The following is a 7,923-nucleotide window of genomic DNA, read 5'->3' as shown; positions in this document are numbered from 1 at the left end:
ATAGTTAGTTGGACTGACTATAACTTGCGCGCCTGCAATGCACTGCGGATGACGTCACATATTACATCACTGATGACATGGTCAGTGACATCACTCATGACATCACTGATGACACCATCCTTGTGACAGAGTGACAGACCTCCTTTCAGTGTAATGTAACCCTTGAAACACATATTCAAAAATAGAAACTAACATTTTCAAAAAAATGGAGATACCCATACCAGTTACAACAACCAATTCAGTAATTCCACCATCTACATACTCATCCACTCATTCACCAACAGTTCTATATAGTCACTCATACATATATTCACTCATCATATGTAGTTAAACATCTATACATCCTGTTACACACCGACAGTCATCCAAAAGTTACTCACACACATACTCACACACGCAAATAAACTATTGAACATCCATTTATTTGTATATACAGCTATACACACACTACCACCTTACTTCTAAGGAAATTTACACATACTTACTCTCTTAAACAATCACTTATAGAAACACATACTTATTTAAACAGGAACTCTTACAATCTCTCACTCTCACATATACTCACTTATATACATCAATACTCACATATACTAGATTAAAACATATGTAGTTACTGATAAAGACACTAGTGCGTCATTCACTCACTAACACACACATATACACACTCATCCACCCATACAGTCCTGCACATATGCTGTCTTCAAAACACATACAAACAGTGAGTCAGTCATTGATGCATCTATGTGCTAAGTAATACCCCCACCAAACCGTACAGACACTCATACTGATACTAAAAAATACATCTAATAACCCATATACACACACAAGTAGCTACTCACCAACCCATGCAGCCACTTATACACAAAGTGAAACACTGATGCATATATTTAAATATTTAAACATTATTCGCTAATATATGTATTCACTAAGATACACTTAATAAGCCAGTTAATCAATCAATTTAAAAAAAAACAAAATCCATTTAGACACTTATTTAAACATTTATTCTTCCATCGACCTTTACATATACATAAATAAAACATTTATTTTTCAGAAAGACACACATTCACTGGATGGTGTCATCAGTGATGTCATGAGTGATGTCACTGACCATGTCATGAGTGATGTAATATGTGACGTCATCAGCAGTGCATTGCAGGCGCGCAAGTTATAGTCAGTCCAACTAACTATAACGTGGAAATTTCAATGGTTTTATGTCAGTAAAATTTCCAGCTAACTATAACAGGTGCCAAACCTATGGTTTTTTCAGTGAATATATATATATATTCAATGAAAAAACCATAGGTTATAGGCCATATATAGTTAGGAATTAGCATTTACAAAACCTTATTTTACTCGCATAAAACCATTGAAATTCCATATATAGTTAGCTAACTATAAGCGCTAACTATATATCGCGCACCCGCAATCCACTGCTGATGATGTCACATATTACATCATTCATGACATGGTCAGTGACATCACTGATGACATCACTGATCACAACATCCAGTGATTGTATGTGTCTGTAAAGTTTAAATATGTTTCACATATTGAAGAATGAGTGGATGTATAAGTGTCTGGATGAAGAATTTAGTAGGTGCATGACTGACTGTATGAGTGAGTGATTAAATGTGTCTCACTGAGTACATGGGTTAGTGACTAAACTGTCTTAATTCGTGCATCAGTATGTTTGATGTTGTGTAAGCTGCTGCATGTGTTGATCAGTAGCTATAAGAGTGGCCATATGGGTTATTGATTGGTTGCCCAAATATTTGAATGGGAGGCTGAGTGTGTGTGTGGGTGGCTGGGAGGTGCGTGACTCTGTGCATAGATGTGTAAGCAGTTGATTCACTAGGAGTATGAGTTCAAGAGTGCATGTGGAAACAGCTATATGGGCGGTTGACTGTGCATGGGTGTGTTGGTGAGTGAATGGATTTCTCATTGCTACATGTGCAAGTAAGTACGTATGTAAAACACAATACATGTGAGAGTTGAGATATATAAATAACTGAACATAAGAGCCAGTGAATGTGTGAGTGGCTGTATCGATCACTGTGAGCTTGTATCAGGGATTATATAAGAGAGTAAATATGTGTTATTATATGTTTGAATAAGTAAGATGTGTATAACTGTATAGTTGAGGAAATGGAGGTGTGATTGATTCTTTGCATGACTGACTAGGTGTGTGAGTAACTCCATGGATGAGTGACAGTCTGTGAGTGTCTGTTTATACTGAGTGTATGTAAGGTTATATTAGAGTCTGAAGAGGTTCATTGTATTATCACATGAGTGATGTGATCAGTGATGACAAATGAGATGTCATCAGTGATGTCATTTGAGTTGTCATCAGTGATGTCATTTGAGATGTCATCATTGATATCATTTGAGTTGTCATCAGTGATGTCATTTGAGATGTCATCAGTGATGTCATCAGTGATGTCACTGACCATGTCATGAATGATGTAATATGTGACATCATCAGCAGTGGATTGCGGGTGCGCGATATATAGTTAGCGCTTATAGTTAGCTAACTATATATGGAATTTCAATGGTTTTATGCGAGTAAAATAAGGTTTTGTAAATGCTAATTCCTAACTATATATGGCCTATAACCTATGGTTTTTTCATTGAATTTTCAAGGTTTTGTAAATGCAAATTCCTAACTATATATCCACTATAACCTATGGTTTTTTCTGTGAATTTCATTGGTTTTTTAATAGCAAATATGAAAAGCTTTAAAATGTCAAGTACGTGATAGATAAAAACATTTTCGTATTTATGCACGCTGATGTGCTTTGAACGCTGCCCCCCCCCTCCCCTCTTTTGCCTTAGTAGTACTCTCTCTTTGCAGATACAGAAGGGTAGTTAACGCAGGCCTTTACCCCCGTTGTAATCCGTCGTACCTCCTTGTCTCTCCATTTGATTGATTGTTGTCCAAGCATTTACTGTTTTAGAATTGGTTCTCTTTGGATCATTCTCTATTTACAAACAAGCACAAAGTCGCAATACTCTGTTTAGTCTTTGCAGATAGTGAAAAATCGTGTAAAAAAATAAAAGTAATCGAGCAAAATCAGTAGGCCACTAATTGGATCTCTTTTTGACCTCGCTAAAATAGAAATATTAGGAACAACCCTTCTTGAGAAATACGAAAATAGTGAGATGAACTGAGCTCCACACCATGAGGGCTGCAAGACAGCTCGGCTCCATCACCCATCCCGCACAAAATAATGACAAACCCTATGCAAATATTAAAAATATAGACAACACACCAGCAAAGAAACAGGGTAAAACATTTTATTAAAAAACTATTTACATAACGTTGGTTTATAAGATGATGTCAGTAGTGGACCGATGTGTGAATAGATCGAAAACAGCACAAGGCTCCAAGATCCGGATAGCAAGCTCCTGGATGTTGGGTGCCATAGTTTAGAGTTCTGAATTTCAGCCTTTTTCAATGCCTGTGCTTTGTTGAATCAAAATGGCGGCTTGACACAAAGCTGACTCAAGCGTTGCTACTGATGCTATGCAGACCAAAACTGGTTTTCAGTTTGTACATTTTTCTAGATTTTTCAATCCAAGTTTGGTTGACTTTGTAGAACGATGGCTTCAGATTTTCAACATACGGTGTGGTGGCGCTGACTGGGAGGGGGCGCTTCGCTCCTGCCCCCTCCCCAAGTAAGATTTTCATACGTGAAAGTACGTTAATGGTTTTGGTCCCTGAGATGCTTCGATGTCACTACCATTCTCAAATAGCATAAGTTCTAGATGTTGGGTGCCATAGTTAAGAGTTCTGAGCAGCGCTTGTAACACTGTCTGAAGCTTATTTCCACCTACTGCAGCTTCACTATTCTCAAAGTAAGTGAGTGTCGTTTGTGGACCTGACTGCATTAGAAAACAATGTGATATGTTACCTTCCTAAACAGCTTGACGGAGGCCCCTGAGGGGCGCTGTGATGGCCATGGACTCGGAGAAGACGCTTGGCTCCGACACCCTCCCCAAGTCTTATAGCACTGGTGTAGCCTGAGATCGCCCCCGACATAGGCGGCCGGCTCCCGGGGTCCGGCGGTACTTTTTGCCTTTTGATGACTCTTCAATTCTGGACCTTGTCCCACAATCCGTTTGACCTGAAGACAAGCTGTAGTGGGGCGCCCCTTTATCGTTTTAGTTGCCATTCCGCCCGCTTTTGCTACACTGTGCCTCTTCCGCCATTCAGCTGTTTTCCGCCCGCTCTTGCGACTACAGCGTCTCGCTCACCATGTAGTTGAGATGCGCCCGCTCTTGCGGTGCAGCGATAGGCGGCTGCCACAGGACTCTCAAAATGGCGGCCGGCTCTTCGGTTTTGGGCCTGGTCCACTAAAATGGCCCTGGGACACCTTGGAACTCGGACGCTTGTCTGCTAGGGCTTGGGTCCCATTCTCGAAAAGCGTCCCCTCAGCCGTGAAGATTCTACAAAAGTCTTGGGGGCCTCCGACTCCCGCAGGCTTCTGGTGGGGAGCGGCTGCCATGATTGCTCGTGGAATGGCCACGACGGAGCTACGAGATGGTAGTGGTCTCATGCTGACGCCAGCTTTAGTCTGAAACATCCAGAAACACTGTAGACTACCAATTCGATCAGTTCCGGTAGCGCCCCAACATGACCCGGAAGAGAAGAACTTGCCCTCCCCTCTTTGACTGATGGTTCTTGTTGCCTGTCCCCTCTGTTGTCATTTAACAGAACTTTTTGGACTGCTGAAAGGGGTTGTGTTCTGAACGCTGGTTGGTGGAGACATTTAGACTATATTCTTGACCTACGTTGTCGCGTAATGCGTTTTATGACACGCCGCGTTAGCGCACCCGGAAGTGATCCGAGGCGCGGCGCGCAGCGCGTAACGTAAGCATAACAGGTCATGTGACTTGTTAATAAAACTTTTCATTGGTTCATTTTACTTTTGTTAATTTAATGATGAAAAGCTTGGTCATATGACCTAAAAATTACGCTTTTTATTATTTTCGAACAATATTTTTTTTTCAAACATATGTTATAATATTCCAGGCTAATGTACTTTCCCGGAAAATTTACAACTGTCTTGCAAGTAAAATATATTCCTTTTTCGAGAAAAAGGGCGTTTCTTCCTTCCATGACGGAGCCGTTGAGTAAAAGAGATTCGGCCTGCTGTCTTAGTCGCCGATACGCCTGATTATCAGATTCTTATCGATCACTTTATGTTGCAGACATGAAAAACACAACTGCCCTTGACCATTTATCTTTACTGCGTTCCTACATATTATACCTTTTATCCGTCATGTAATTGGACTGCTTTATTTCACTTGCCTTTTACTGATTCGAAAACAGTCACTAAAAGTAAAAACTTTACAAATGAAAATACTACTACCGTGTTTTGTTTTAAAAACCTTTATTGTGAAAATGTCAGTATACAAATACGGGCCTATAACCACGTGGGCCGGCCACGGAGCAAACTCAAATCGTATATGATGAGGAGACATTTACACTGTAGAAGAACGTAACGAGCGGGCCATTAGGTGACAAGAACAAAGGTGTCTAACAGTTGCGGAATCGGTGGACGTACATTTTGTAATTAAAATACGACAGGGCCACTTACAATAACATTTTCTAGATATACATTTGCGGGCAAAGAGTTACGAGTCCCATTTATACCGGCGCCATTTTGGGCGAGGCCGGGCAGGTCCAAGATATAGTCAAAATGTCTCCACCAACCATCGGCCAGACCAGAACCCCTTTCGGCCCTTTATGTTACAAGATGGTGTCTTCCATTCAGAAAATATTGGTGGCAGCATTTTGAAAGGAAACAGAAACAGCCGTTCTCCTAGTGAGTTTCACATTGTTACATTTAGGAAGAATGTTGAAGAGTAGTATGTGGAAAATCTGAAGCCATTTTTCTACAAACTCTCAATCAGACTTGGATGGAAAAAAAAACCTGAAGAATGTACAAACTGAAAACCAATTTTTGTCTGTATAGCACCAACAGTAACGCTTGAGTCAGCTTTGTGTCAAGCCGCCATTTTCATTCAATCAATAGCGTCCCCCTGCACACATTCAGGGACCTGGTCGTGTCTTCAGATGAAACGCATTGTAGGAAAAGAAGCAGAAAGGAAAAGGAAAAAAGTTCCGCCGGACCTAGTGAAGCTGCAGCAGGTGCAAATAAGCTTCAGACAGTCTTACAAGCACTGCTCAGAACTCTCAACTGAGGCACTCAACATCCAGGACTTGCCATTCGGATCTTGGCGCCTTGTATTTTTGTTTTGTTTTTGATGGAGGGGAAAGAACAAAAAACAGACATTGAAAAAGGCTCAACAGTGCAGGGCGCCTTGTGCTGGTTCCGACCTATTCACACATCGGTCCGCTACTGACATCACCTCATAAACCAACGGGGCACCCCACGCCGACTTTCGGCGCAGCATTGTAGGATGGCCACACCAGTGCGGCAATTTGCTGGACACCACCTCGGTGCCATCCAGATCTCGGCGCGTTCATTCATTCAATAGCGTCCCCCTGCACACATTCAGGGACCTGGTCGTGTCTTCAGAAGAAACGCATTGTAGGAAAAGAAGCACAAAGGAAAAGGCAACAAGTTCCGCCGGACCTAGTGAAGCTGCAGCAGGTGCAAATAAGCTTCAGACAGTTCTACAAGCACTTCTCAGAAATCTCAACTGAGGCACTCAACATCCAGGACTTGCCATTCGGATCTTGGCGCCTTGTGCTGGTTCCGACCTATTGACACATCAGTCCACTACTGACATCACCTCATAAGCCAACGGGGCACCCCACGCCGACTTCCGGCGCAGCATTGTAGGATGGCCACACCAGTGCAGCCACTTGCTGGACACCACCTCGGTGCCATCCGGATCTCAGCGCGTTCGAGTCACTGTGCCGGAAGAGTAACCGGAACTCAGCTGAACACGCCGTCTTTCGGCGCAGCATTGTAGGATGGCCACACCAGTACGGCAATTTGCTGGACACCACCTCGGCGCCATCCGGATCTCGGCGCGTTCGAGTCACTGTACCGCAACAGTGACCGCAATTCAGCTGGACACGCCGTCTTTCGGCGCAGCATTGTAGGATGGCCACACCAGTGCGGCAATTTGCTGGACACCACCTCGGTGCCATCCGGATCTCGGCGCGTTGTGCTGCCTTCGGCCTATTCGCACATCGGTCCGCTACTGACGCCGCCTCACGTGCCAACGGATTTTCTACGCTTTTTGTAGCCCTATGTCGCATAACAGGTCATGTGACTTGTTTATAAAACTTTTCATTGGTTCATTTTACTTTTGGTTTCCTAAAGATGGAAGGCTTGGTCATATGACCTAAAAATAACACTTTTCATTGGTTTAGAACATTTTTTTTTCCCAAACGATGAAAGCCCCACCTTGTTTCTGGATCATTCAGACTGAAGCTGGCGTCAGCATGAGAGCACCACCATCTCGTGGCTCCGTCGTGGTCATTCCGCGAGCAATCATGGCAGCCGCTCCCCACCGGAAGCCTGCGGGAGTCGGGGGCCCCCAAGACTTTTATACAATCTTCACGGCTGAGGGGACGCTTTTCGAGAATGGAGCCCAAGCCCTAGCAGGCAAGCGTCCGACTTCCAAGGTGTCCCAGGGCCATTTCAGTGGACCAGGCCCAAAACCGAAGAGCCGTCCGCCATTTTGACAGCCATGTGGCAGCCGCCTATCGCTGCACTGCAAGAGTGGGAGCAACTCCACAACATGGTGAGCGAGACGCTGTGGCCGCAAGAGCGAGCGCAACTCAGCTAGATGGCCGCCACCTGGGGAGACCCGTTCACGCCGCCTCCCCCCACCCCCCCCCGGGCCGCCGCACGCCAATTTTCGGAGCAGCATTGTAGGATACCAAAACCAGTGCGGCAGTTTACTGGACATCACCTGGGTGCCTGTCGTACATGTTGT

The sequence above is a fragment of the Lissotriton vulgaris genome, chromosome 1_1, assembly GCF_964263255.1.
Source record: "Lissotriton vulgaris chromosome 1_1, aLisVul1.2, whole genome shotgun sequence".
NCBI classification, from domain to species: domain Eukaryota; kingdom Metazoa; phylum Chordata; class Amphibia; order Caudata; family Salamandridae; genus Lissotriton; species Lissotriton vulgaris.
Note: the sequence above shows the minus strand (reverse complement) of the source record.